The sequence below is a fragment of the Dasypus novemcinctus genome, chromosome 22 (assembly GCF_030445035.2).
Source record: "Dasypus novemcinctus isolate mDasNov1 chromosome 22, mDasNov1.1.hap2, whole genome shotgun sequence".
Taxonomy (NCBI): Eukaryota; Metazoa; Chordata; class Mammalia; order Cingulata; family Dasypodidae; genus Dasypus; species Dasypus novemcinctus.
In genome coordinates this window covers 62,031,020-62,043,061 of record NC_080694.1, presented here as the reverse complement: position 1 = coordinate 62,043,061, position 12,042 = coordinate 62,031,020, and the positions used below count along the sequence as shown (strand labels likewise).

At 42.9% G+C, this 12,042-nt stretch overlaps 2 non-coding genes across 2 annotated transcripts; both read left to right on the top strand.

Annotated features, from left to right (window-relative positions):
- On the top strand, positions 1-73 carry TRNAV-CAC (transfer RNA valine (anticodon CAC)). Its single transcript has one exon. It is a non-coding gene; the product is annotated as a tRNA-Val (tRNA).
- An 11,658-nt stretch (positions 74-11,731) lies between these two features.
- On the top strand, positions 11,732-11,805 carry TRNAI-AAU (transfer RNA isoleucine (anticodon AAU)). The gene has a single exon. It is a non-coding gene; the product is annotated as a tRNA-Ile (tRNA).
- The last annotated feature ends 237 nt before the right edge of the window (positions 11,806-12,042 follow it).

Below are 12,042 nucleotides of genomic sequence, written 5' to 3'. Positions count from 1 at the left end.
GTTTCCGTAGTGTAGTGGTTATCACGTTCGCCTCACACGCGAAAGGTCCCCGGTTCGAAACCGGGCGGAAACAAGCGTCTGCTTTTATTCCTGAAATGTCTTTCCTTTCGGAGATCGAGCAGACCTAGTCAGCTCCTCCTGCCGGGCCTTCCTTTGCTCGGGATCTGAGGGTCTCAGGGGGCCTCTCAGAGGAAGGAGCAGGAGCCCGGGGATGGCCGCTCCCTTGGAACCGGGGGTTCTGCGAGGGGCTCGCTCCCCTTGGCGACCGGGCGAGGACGTCAGCCGCCACCGCTTATTTCTCTTCCCTGGTGCAAGTTTTCAAGCAAAATCTACCGACCCCTGCACTGTGCGAAGGGAGTGTTGTGGTGGGCGGAAAGATGAGTCCCGCAAGGCGGCGCCTTCGAGAACCCGCAGAGGCGGCTGCGCGGGGCTCCGCGGCGCGTCCTGGCCGGGGACTCCCGGCCGGGCCCGAGCCTGGTGCGCGGCCCGCGGCGCGGGCAGGTCCCCCGCCGGGCAGCGCGCCTCCTTCCCCGCAGAGCCCGCCCTGCAGGAGGCCTGAGCAGGGCCCCTGAGACGCACTGCTGGCTTCTCTAGGCCCCACATTTCCCAGGACCCAGTGTTCCCCTCAGCTCCAGGAAGGGCCGGGGCAGGCCGCGGCCTAACTCCATACGAAAACAGACAATAACGTAATATACATAAATAATTATACACATATTTAAAAATACGAAAAAGAGGTGTTTATTTGAAATGATATTATTCTGTTTCCTGTTCTGTCACATAAATGCTATTATTTACTCAAAACCAATAAAAATAGGTAGGGGCAATTAGCAGTAATTAAAGGAGTAATTAAACGTTTAATACATGTGAAAAATATAACAATTTTTGTAATGTTTCTTGCCCTCTAATACAGAAACTTTTGAAACTCTATCAGACATTAAAATTTTGTGGACTATATTATTGGGTATTCTTAAGATATAGAAGAGTAAGATTTTTTAAATGAAGAAATACAATAAGACATTTAACAGATTACCTATATAATAAAAAGTAGTGATAACAAGTTTCTGTCCTAGGACATAGTAAGATATTTTTACTCTTTCTTTCTGTTTTCAATAATACTTCACTGAACTGCATGAAGCCTTTAGAACATCTTTCTTTTATCTTATGTAGTAGTAAAACCAAGTACAATCAAAGATGAAATTTACTTTGACTTGTTTATTTTTTCTTAACAAGACCATATTACATTGATTCTTAGTGACAATCAATGAAATGACATCAAACTACCTTTTCAACGACACATTTGAACACGGAATGCTCAGGATTTTACTTATTAGAAACAGCAGGATTTTAGATTTGTAGGAATTATTTTCCAGCTCTCCAAAAGTACCCCTCAACTTTGTATCTATAGGCTTGTTTGGGTAGACCTGCTGTTTATTAATCAGGTTGTATGCATCTATAAATTCACCACATCATCTCCTTGTCTAAAATGTCCATCATTTTTAAATGCTCCAGAGCACACGGCAAGCCATTCACTGCAACCTCAGGCCCTCTTTCTCAAGGAAAATGATTTTAAAGCACAAAAATAACTTGAATTTGTAAAGTCAAAGGTGGATTCCAAATAAGTTATAGTTTTTGTAAAGAAAGAAGAAAGTCTTGTTTAGCTTGGCTGCCCTTTTCTGGTGACTTTTTTGAAGTTCTGAAGTAGTTTTATTTCTAAAAATGGGTACTTTTTTCCAGTATGTAATTTTTGTGTGTGTATTAGTCAGCCAAAGGGGTGCTGATGCAAAATACCAGAAATTGGTTGGTTTTTATAAGGGGTATTTATTTGGGGTAGGAGCTTACAGATACCAGGCCATGAAGCTAAGTTACTTCCCTCACCAAAATCTATTTCCACGTGCTGGAGCAAGATGGCTGCCGACGGCTGCGAGGGCTCAGGCTTCCTGGGTTCCTTCCTTCCAGGGTCCTCCTTCTCTCTGGGTTCAGGGTTCTCCTCTTCCTGGGGCTAGGCTTCAGCATCAAACACCAACATCCAAAAACCCTCAGTTCTGTTCTTTGTCACTCCCTAATCATAACTCAATCATGCCCAGGTACAGATCAGATTACAAACATAATCCAATATCTATTTTTGGAGTTCATAACCATATCAAACTGCTACAGTGTGTGTGGCAATCTACACAGAATATTGAGCAACTCAGGTGCAGTCAATCTATGCTCTTCTAAGCTTCTGTGACATCATAATGCAGAGAAGTCATAAATTCCTAGAAAGGAAAAAAAAAAAAAAAAAGGAACCCTGTATGTGCAGCAGAGAACATACGGGCACATCCTGAACACAGTAGCTACCTGTTCTAAAACCACGGCTGTACACACCAGTAACTTCAAGAGGCATGTCTACTTCTTGCAAGCCCTGACTTGACTCTGTGCTTTCTTTGTTCCCGCCCTGTATTTCTCTCTGTAAGCGCTGGGCAAGCTGCCCAGGACCAGCTTTCCTGTCTGTGAGCTCCCTAATAAACTGTTACTATTACACTACATGGAGTGGCCTGCTTCGTTTTTGGTCTTTGGTGCCCATTCGACTTTGGTGGGCCTATTCTGTAAGTCCAGGCCAGGTAGCCCCTTATGGCCCCTTCAGGGATCATCAGACAGTTTTGGAAAAAGAGTGTAGAAATTTCTGTTTTACTATAATCTTTTTCTCCGTTCTCATCCCTAATGCATTTCTAAATTAGAAAAGGACGTTCTTCTTGTTCCACAATTTGAAAATACCCAAAATGATGTGGGCCACTCTGACTGGTGGATCAGAGGCCTGGTGATATTTAACGGGACCCGAAGGTGGGGAAAATGTTTTGGGGGAAAAAAATTAATGAGGCCAGGAGGGAAAAGAGTATTTCATTCAGGATGAAACACTTCAACAAACATATATCTTTGAGAATCTCAGTCTTGTTTAGAAATTGGTAGGATAATGGCATTTACCAGTTACTATTTTAAAGTATTTGATTCACTAAGAAGTAGTAAATAGCATTTAACTGAAGTTTAAATGGCAGGATTCAAAAGCAGGATTGGGTGGTGGTTCGTGCCAAGGGGCTTCGTGGTGGTACGTGATGGTGAACAACAGCCGCAGCCCCAGTGGCCCTGTGCTCAAAGGTACCTAAGTCCAGAAAAGTCTGACACACTGGACCAGGGGAGAAAAAGACGAAGGAGGGTAGCCTGGAAATATATTTAAGAAGTATGCAGAGGAGAGTGTCCTATAAAAAGAACTAAGACAAGTGCCAGAAATAGAAAGAAAGCTAGGAAAACTGGTTCCACAGAAGTCAAGGATGGAGAGCAGTTAAAGAGGAAGCAATAGCAGAGGCAATTCAAGAAAATGGTCATAAATGCAAATAGTTCAGGGGTATGGGTAGTGAAAAGCCCTGGATATACAGTGATGAACAAAACAATAACACATAGATAAGATAATTCAGGCCTCAAGAATAATATAAAAAAGCCAGATAGCTTACAGACAATGACGTTTGACTGACTTTCTGGCAGACTGGTTTCGTCTCTAACCAGGTCAAGACCTTGGAGACTGGCTGGAATCCTTGGCTGGCCGACTCTGCCAGCTCCATCCACACTGGAGCCATGCAAGAACTGCCTTTGGAGGGCCTCTGAATACTCTTGTCCAAATTCAGGTCTTGCTTCCAGAAGAAAAAATTTATTTATGTCCCAAAAAGCTAGAACTTAGAGAACTTTCATTTTTCTTTCCAAGAATAATTTGTTTAGAGTGGGGAGATTAAGTTTCTCTCCCTCTTGGCGGGATGGGTAAAAGGTACACAAATTTTCAGATGCCTAATTTCAGGGTTCCTCTCCAAACCTCTGTGATGTGACATCTGGTTGCCACCTCATCACCTCAGGAGGGAGAATTGTAGCAAAAAGGGAATTGATAAGTTTTTGCTGTTAGGAATAACAACTCTGATCTCTGCCCCAGACTTCCATGTTTGCATTTAGGATATTATAAATAAATATAGGTGTAAAAATGTATCCAGGTTTCCAGAGAGATCAAATAGATGTATTTTTCTCTACACCTCACACTAAGTGCAACTAAAAGCCCTGGACATTATATATATAATAAAAATAAAAATAAGAAGATCTTCAGAGAAGCATGGATAGAAGAAAGCAGCCTGGCTAGGGACCTCAGGACAATAAGAATGGCACAGTGTTAAATTCCCTGGGTTTTCTCTTCTGCCTCAGATGTCCCAGTTTGGAGCTGAAGAACTGGAAAACTAAAATGCCAATGGGTGCATTTTAAAAAATCCCCAAGAAAGGTTTGCTTTCTCTGCCCAAAAGTCCAACAAAGGGGAAGTGTCTCAAGCCAGAAAACTTTCAGACAATAATCCCTCTACTCCAGCCAAACACCACGGAAAAAACTGACGCCCCACCCTCACTCATGCCAGTAAAAGCCCTGTGGGGAGCACCGGCTGCCACCCGTGGGAGGCTGTGCTGAAGAGACCCAGGACCCCTTTGGGTGTAGTGCCAGAGAAGGCCAAGCACGGCGCCAGGATATCCACCGCCACCAGCAGTAATGAGGTACCCCTCTCTTTCTGCTAGGGTGGTGTTAGTAACAAGATACCTCTCTCCCCCTCTGCCTAGTGGAGAATAGAAATCAATTACAGAATGATAACAGGAACATTTCCAAATACTTGGGAACAAAGCAAGAAAGTTAAAAATAATCCATGGATCAATGAAAAAGTCTAAAGGGAAATTTTAAAAATACAATTAATTGAATGAAAAGGAAAATACAGCATAGCAATATGTGTGGGAAACACACAAGCAGTGCTAAGATGGAAATTTATAGCACTAAATACATACATTGGAAAAGAGGAAAAGTCTTAAATTAATCATTTAAATGCCCACTTCAGAAACTTAGAAAAAGCAAAATAAACCCAAGCCATGCAAAGGGAAATAAATAATAAAGATAAAAAATTAACAAAATTGAAAACGAAAACAATAGAGAAAATCAATGAAACACGGGGCTGTTTCTTTGAAAAGATCAATAAAATTGACAAACCTTTAGCAAGACTGACAAAGAAGAGAGGAAACAAATTACCAGTATCAAGAATGAAACAGAGTCTGTCAGTACAGAACCTGATGTCTTCTGTATTGTCAGGGTTCTCTAGGGAAACAGAATCAAATAAGAACGAAATAAGAGATATTTGTAAATAGTTTAAGATTTTATAAAACTCTCTCATGTGACCATGGGGTGCACGAGTCCAAATTGCACAGGCAGGCTGCAAACCAAGGGCTCTGGTGAAGGTCCTTGATGAAATCCCAGGAGACATTGGCTGTCCAAAGTCAAGCTGGAAAATTATCTCTGAATGCTGAAACCACTTCCCTTTTTAAGACATTCACTGATTGGAAAAAACATCACTTACTGCTGATGGCAATCTCCTTGGGTGATTGAAGATGTAATCAGTCATTTATGCAATAAGTTCACTGGTGACTAAAGTCCATAAATGTCCTTGTTTTACAATTAGCCCAGTGCTCGCTTGACCAAACAACTGGGCATAATTACCTGGCTGCGTTGACACATTTGCCTAACCATCACAGCATCTAAAGAGTAATTAAGGTAACACTGAACAACTTTACACATACAAATTCGACACTTAGAAGAAATAGACCAATTCCTAAAAATAACTACCACAATTCACACAATATGAAATAGATAATTTGAATAACCTGTTAACTATTAAGGGAATTGGATTCATCAATTCATAACAACTCCCACAAAAGAAATCTCTAAGCCCAGATGGTTTTATTGGAGAATTCTACCAAACCTGTAAAGAAGAATTGGCAATAATTCTATACACTTTCTTCTAGAAAATAAAAGAACATTTTCCAGTTTACTTCGTAGAATTACTCTGATACCCAAACCAAAGACGGTGGAAAAAAGGAAAACTACAGATGAATATCCCTTATGAACAAAGATACAACGTCCTCAACTTGGTAAAGAGCATCTTAAAAAAACCCAAAACCTACAGTTCACATTATACTTAATGGTGAAAGAGTAAATGCTTTCTCTCTAAGATCAGGAGCAAGGCAAAGATCTCTGCTACCACCACGCTTACTTGACTTACTGCTGGAAGTTCTAACAGGGCAATAAGGCAATAAAAGTAAATTAAAGACATATTGATTAGAAAGGAAGATTTAAAACTGTCCCTGTTTGCAAATGATATAATTGTCTATGTAGAAAATCTCAAGGAGTCCACAAAAAGCCCCTAGAACTAATAAGTGAGTACAACAAGGTTATACTCCTACATAAACATACAAAAATCAGTTGTGTTTCTATACAGGGGCAATGAAGACATGACACGAATAAAAAATACAATATCACTTATAATTGCTGAAAATAAACATAACACTTACATGTAAAGCTAAAAGCTACAGACTAGAAGAAAATATTTGCCCCTTCTATATGATAAGGGATTTATATCTAGAGTATATAAAGAGCTCTCAAAATTCAATGTTAAACAAACAAAATATCCAATTAAAAAACTGGCAAAAGCTATGATACAATTGAAGAGAATATATTGGTGGCAAATAAGCACATGAAAAGAGTCAACATCATTAACCATTAATTAGGAAAATTCAAAATAAAGACACAATGAAATACCATTACATACCTATGAGAATAGAAAACAAAAACAAAAACCTGACTATGCCAAATGCTGGATAGGATGCCAAGATACTGGATTACTCATAAATTGCTAGTGGAAATGAAAAATGATACAGCTACTCTGGAAAATAGGCATTTTCTTTCAAAAGCAAAACATTAGACACTGTCTCCAATAACATACCATAGCAAGCAGCCAGGAGCAGTAGAGGCAGGAACTCTCCTACCCCTGGCAAGGACTGGATTAATGCATTCCAGAATGAACTTCCGCTCGTGCGTGGATTTCACCCAGTCTCAGCAATTGAAGCAAGCACTTCTCCTTCAAACCCCATTGGCATAGCAAGAGAATTTCCCACCCTGTGAGGCAGGGACTATCATCCCTAATCAGCAGGAAGCGGATACAGAAGACCCACCACTGCCCTTCAGCTCCCGCCTAAGATGAAGGCTGTACTTCCCTCTCAGGGGAGACTGAGGCAGGATAGAATAGGGACCTAAGGAGAGGGGCAGAGACCCAATGAGTTACACAAACACCACCTGGAAGAAAATCCCGAGACACAGCTTTCAGCCTGCTAACTCACATGGGTAAGTTAACACAAACCAGTTACCAGAAGGCAGCTAGCAGCAATAACCCAGCAGATGCATTATCAGAATGTAACTTGCAACATTCTCACATGGCAAAAAGGGCCCCAAATCGCCACCCACATACTTTCATAAACACCTCACACCTCAGGGCTCGAGGACAGTAGCTACAAGCCAATTACCACCGGACAGAAACTCCCAGAAACCAAACCACCCAAAGAATTTCCCCGTTTGTCCTAAATACTCCCATCAGCATAAACCCTAATCCCAATGATAGCCAATACTCCCAGAAAGCCCTAGTAGAGGGGTGCATGTCTCACTCTGTAGCACGATCCACACCCATCTCTCGGGTGTGTAACTATCTCTTCTCTATTTTCTTAGTAAACTGTTTACTCCCTTGCCTGAAAAATGATAATAATAAAATAAAAATAAAAAGCAAAACATGAAATTACCATGTGACCAGGCAATTGCACTTCTAGGCATTTTTCCCAGAGAAATGAAGACTTACATTCACATAAATACTTATAAATGAATGTTTATATCAGCTAAATTAATAGTAATGAAAAGCTGGAAACAATACAGATATCCTTCAACTAATGAATGATGAAATAAATGGGTATATCCATACCATGGACTATGACTCAGCAATAAAAACGAATGAACTACTGATACATTCGACAACCTGGATGACTCTCCTGAGAATTCTAAGCTTTGGATGACTGAGGGGAAGCAGCATGATACTTTTCAACTTCTGTTATAAATGACTCAAGTGTTCCCCATTGCTGGGACTTAGAGGAAAGAATTCTAACAGGAGTAGTCAATTTATATAAATTACACCAGACATTTTCTCTTCTCTTATTTTTCCCCATGTTCCTTGGAAATGAATGCTTAAAATTGTGGGAATTTAAGCTTAGACATATGAAACCAAGTAAAGGGATACCAGAAACCCAGTGTAAAACCAATTTGAATTCATATTCTACTTTCTAACTTGAGACTGAAAGAAGAAATTGGCTATTCATTGCTCCGTTTTTAAAAAATTATTTATACCAATTACACTGTAGGTATAGTGAATTTTTGGTGATGAAAAAAATACAAGAGGACAAGGAGATAACACAAAACTAGAACGGTAATGCAGAGACTGATGTCACTTGCTCCATATGATAAATAAACTGTGAGACCAAGAACCACATGGCACATTCCATTTGGCTTGTTCTGGTGCCTACATTCAGACTCCACTTCTGTCCATAATTTATTGCTAGCTAATGAGTGAGGATTTTGCACTCCTCAGTTTCTAAGGCAGAATTAAGGTACCCCTTTGATGCCCATAGGGAGTCATTTTTCATACAACCTTTTCCATGTACCAGACCTTCCTCATCAGCACTCCTTTACAAAACAACCCCACTGTCATCTCCTGACCACAGAATGCCAGGTTCCTAGCTGATATCAGCGTTCATGATTTTCCCTATCATTTTCCTTCTCAACGATATATACTTTATTAAACTAGCTCCAACATTGCTGGTGCTAATACTCTCCAGAATTACTGAAGGGGAAAGTATTTCAACACAGGATATTTTGTTTAAACAGAAAGCCATAAAGCTCAAACATGGACAATTTCCATGGCACATAGTAAATGTGCTTTCATACCTTGTGGCAGTCGGTAGGCAATGTTGCTTAATCTTTCCTGGTCATTCCTACAGAAACTAATCAGAAGCAGAACTAAAGAACTAAAGAAGAGCATTCTTAGATTAGAAGGAAGATACCGCCTAGGTGGATAAGACCATCTCTACTTAGACAATTCATCGTAAGTTATGAGTGCCACTGGAGTTTAAGCTAAGGGTAGGACTCTCTGTGCTTTTGGTGCCATTATGCTCCTGGTGAAGACTAGACTGTGTAGATCATGGGAAGCCATGAGATCCATTTGTCAAATCAGTGGACAGTATTTGTGGTAACCGCTTTAATTTCCTAGCTGCTAAAACAAACACCTTAAAATGAGTTTGCTTAAACAATGGGAATTTCTTGGCGCGTGGTTTTGGAGCTAGGAGAAGTTCAGAACTGAGATGTCAGCAAGGCGAGGCTTTTTCCCGAAGCCCGTGGCGTTCTGAGCCTGGCTCCTGGAGAAGCCTGGTCCTTGGCTTTCCTGTCCCATGGCAATGCACATGGCGGCCTCTCCTGCCCTCTCTCTCCATCTGAATTTCACTCCGCCAATAAAAGACTCCGGTAATCCTGATTAAAACCCAGCCTGAGTCAGTGGGGCCACATCTTACCTGAAGTAACATCTTGAAGAACTCTTACTTACAATGGGGCCACACCCACCAGAATGTGGGCCACAACCGAGAACATATCCAAACTGGAGTACACGATTCAATCCACCCCAGTAACTTTTTGAAATTTATAAATTCTCATGTGACATCCTGTCACCCTGCAGGTGCCAACTATTTCATTTCCTGAAACCATGTTGACATTATTTCTCATTTTCCGTAACATCAGTATAAGAAAAATAATGGCTGTCTCTCAATATCCATTAAACAAAGGAAGTGTGATGTAAGATTCACCTGAAACAACCTGCAAAGCACCGGGCACAAAGTGGGCCTTTAAACTGTTAGTGTCCTTATTGAGAGGGATAGGCTGTTGCTATGCACTTTAAAGAAAATAGTTTTTAAGAATGACAAAAGTTGTTTTGGCACAGAAACCTGAAGATATACTTAAAAATTACGCAGCACTGAGTTCCGTTTCTGATTATTGCTGCAGAAAGTGGCAAGAGTCTGTCCCTCTCAATCTATTAACTAAAGCAAGCCCATAAATGACAGAATCAAACATATTCTGAATCCATCAGAAGATGAAGATAGAAAGATTCTAAGTAAACTAAATCCCAGAAAGAGGCCTTCAGAAGTAAAGAGACTTCTGGCTGCCCTCCTGCCTGGCAAATGGGCAGAAGGCCAAAGACCAGGTAGGGAGAAACTGGCTGAAACTTTAAGAAAATTTTAAGGTTAAACCGTGGGCCTGCTGGCCAGTTCAGAATTACAAGTAACTGAAAAGCAGGCAGGTTGTCACTGATTGCTCGAGAGAACATGACAAAGGGGAACAGACCAGAAAGTTAGAGAAATTCCCAGTGAGGCACCCCTTCTGAAGTTGGATTTCTCTTTGGTAGGAAAACTCTGGATTTTCAGGTGCTAAGGGCAGGGGCTGGGACCAGCAGATCTGAGAAGAACCATTCCCAGGAATTCTAGATGGAGAGAGATCTCCGAGATGAAAATCTGGGGAAGACTGGAGAGCAACAGTGGCCCCCAGGCAGAAAAGCAGAGAGATCTCTTTCGGGGGTTGGAAAGCTGGCCGAGCAGCAGAAAAGCCCAAAGAGAAGAGAAGGAACTACTGGAGTTAAAAAAAAAAAATCTGACTTTCCCATTCACCTTCCACCAAATTTTTACCAGCGGGCAAGACAAAAGAAGACAAGTACTGGTTCGTATGGAGGATCCTGATACAAAGTTAAAGAAATATGCCAAATACAAGAAACATGATCTATAGCTTTAATTTGTCCATTTAAAACAAAATTTATAAGTTGCAAAGGGGAAATTAAGTAAAGGAATAGTTGTCCTAGCTCATCAAAAGATACTGATACAGCTGTCCTTTCTCAAACAGAAAAAAAGAAGAAATGAGCTAGATGTGCACATAACATCAGATAACAACTTCAAATAACACCAATGCGAGGAGTAGAAAAGTAGAAAAGAAATAGGAGGGGTCGTAGAATCCAAAGAGCAAGGAGATGAAGCAGAGAGTGAGTCAGGAATTGGTTACGCCTGGCCCCTCCTGGGTTGAAATCTGCCTGCAGGTGGCTCCTGCCTCGCTCCTGAGTTGTCCCACCCAGGCCTGGGGGCCCCGCCTTTCGGCTCCAGGCTCAGGGCGCGCCCGGGCCTCGACTTCCGCTGTAATAGTCTGCGGGCGGGGACGGTCAGAACTCCGGGAGGCTCTAGCCTTGTCCTCGGACGCCCCCAGGTGTCCGCCGCTGGGAAGTGCAGCCAAGGCCGGGCGTCCCCGCCGGCGAGCCCAGGCCCGGGACCCCGCGCGGCCACGGCCTCGGCGCCGCGAGGTCCGCAGAAGCCCCGGGGGCCAGGCGGCCGCGGGGGGCAGGTCCCCGGGGCCCCCGGGCGGAGCCGAGCTGCCCGGGCCGCCGCCCGGAGCGCGGGGGAAGCCGCCCCCCGCTGGAGCCGGGGTCCCGAGTGCGCGCGGTGCTCGCGCGGAGGCCCCAGGTGCGCAGGCGCCGGGCGTCCCCGGGCAGCGGAGGGAGCCCGCCCCGGGAAGGTTTTGTGGGTCTCCTCGGGTCAGAATCGGCGGTTTGAGAAGAGGCAACGTTCATTCGTGCCGGCGGCCGGGTCCTCTCCCTTCTCTTTTCCTTAAGCAGGGGAGGAGAAAGGAGAGACGGGAAGGAGGGGAACGTTTTCGCCCTTTGTCAGAAGGGACGGCCGCAGACAGTACTGGAGCGTAAGCTTTAAGGAGTTAGAAGTAAAGCCGGGTTCCCGCTCCGGCCGGTTAGCTCAGTTGGTTAGAGCGTGGTGCTAATAACGCCAAGGTCGCGGGTTCGATCCCCGTACGGGCCAGTGAGGGGTTTGCTTTTGGTTGTCTCGCCCCCTAACGTCATCAAGACAGTTTCACCAGCTAGAGCATTTTCATTTACGGTTATTTATCTGTTTTTAAAGGCAGGATGGGGAGCTTTCAAAGGATTTGGGAAGTCAGGGAACGGGCAAATAAGAAGAGTGAGCATATATTCTACTTTGTTTTGGAAAAACGTTGAGGCAATCGTATTTTACCATATTTTAAGGATTTGAGAGGAAAAG